The 1,477-nt window shown below is 64.8% G+C and overlaps 1 long non-coding RNA gene across 1 annotated transcript; it reads left to right on the plus strand.

The window, feature by feature from the left end:
* Nucleotides 1-16: 16 nt before the first annotated feature.
* Nucleotides 17-1,169, plus strand: LOC107199608. The gene is made up of 3 exons (XR_001519247.2): nucleotides 17-106; nucleotides 196-280; nucleotides 1,116-1,169. It is a non-coding gene; the product is annotated as an uncharacterized LOC107199608 (long non-coding RNA).
* Nucleotides 1,170-1,477: the final 308 nt, after the last annotated feature.

The following is a 1,477-nucleotide window of genomic DNA, read 5'->3' on the forward strand; positions in this document are numbered from 1 at the left end:
AGGTCACCCCTCCCCGATGTCCCCAGGCCTGGGCGCTGTCACCTGGTCCCCACTGGCCCCCGGGCCCCCCCTGGATGAGGAGACCCCCGGAAACGCCCCGGCCAAGGTAGCCCCGGGTCACCCGGGGGTCCCCAAATGTCCCCGGTGTCCCCAAATGTCCCCAGATGTCCCCAAATGTCCCCGCTGTGTCCCCAGGGCCGGCCCCGCTGCCCGGTGGCTCCGGGGGAGCTGCAGCCGCTGGCCCAGAAGTTGGGGTGCTCCGAGAGACAGCTGGGCATCGGTGAGGGGACACCGGGGACACCGGGGGTGGCACTGGGGACATCACTGGGGACACCGGGGACATCACTGGGGACACTGGGGACACCACTGGGGATGGCACTGGGACACTGGGGACACCGGGGGTGGCACTGGGGACACTGGGGACACCGGGGTTGGCATTGGGGACATTGGGGATGGCACTGGGGACATCACTGGGGACACTGGGGATGGAACTGGGGACACTGGGGGTGGCACTGGGGACACTGGGGACACTGGGGATGGAATTGGGGACTCCACTGGGACATTGGGGACACTGGGGACATCACTGGGGACACTGGGGGTGGCACTGGGGACACCACTGGGACATTGGGGACACTGGGGACATCACTGGGGACACTAGGGGTGGCACTGGGGACACCACTGGGACATTGGGGACACTGGGGACATCACTGGGGATGGCACTGGGGACACTGGGGACACTGGAGCCATCACCAGGGACATTGGGGACATTGGGGACATCACCGGTGAGATCACCCGGGACTCTGGGGGGCTGGGGGCGTGACACCAGGGTGGCCCCAGGGGTGACGTCATTGCTGTCCCCAGCCTGGTGCCTGCAGCTGGAGGGTGCTGGGGGTGACACTGGGGTGACAGGAGGTGACACTGATGGGGTGGGTGGGTGACACAGGTGGCACTGAGGTGACACTGAAGTGACCCAGGGGTGACACTGAGGTGACATTGATGGGGTGGGTGACACTCAGGGTGACACAGGTGGCACTGAGGTGACACAGGGGTGACACAGGGGTGACACAGAGATGACACAGAGGTGACACAGGGTGACACATTGTCCCTGTCCCCAGCCTGGTCCCTGCGGCTCGAGGGCGTTCAGGGGTGACACAGAGGTGACATTGATGGGGTGGGTGACACTGAGGTGACACTCAGGGTGACACAGGGGTGACACAGGGGTGACACAGAGGTGACACAGAGGTGACATTGATGGGGTGGGTGACACTCAGGGTGACACAGGGTGACACTGGGGTGACACTGAGGTGACACAGGGTGACAGGAGGTGACATTGATGGGGTGGGTGACACTCAGGGTGACACTCAGGGTGACACAGGGGTGACACAGAGGTGACACAGGGGTGACACAGGGTGACACATTGTCCCTGTCCCTGTCCCCAGCCTGGTCCCTGCGGCTCGAGGGCGTTCAGGGGTGACAC

This window comes from Parus major, unplaced genomic scaffold, assembly GCF_001522545.3.
Source record: "Parus major isolate Abel unplaced genomic scaffold, Parus_major1.1 Scaffold1339, whole genome shotgun sequence".
Lineage (NCBI taxonomy): Eukaryota > Metazoa > Chordata > Aves > Passeriformes > Paridae > Parus > Parus major.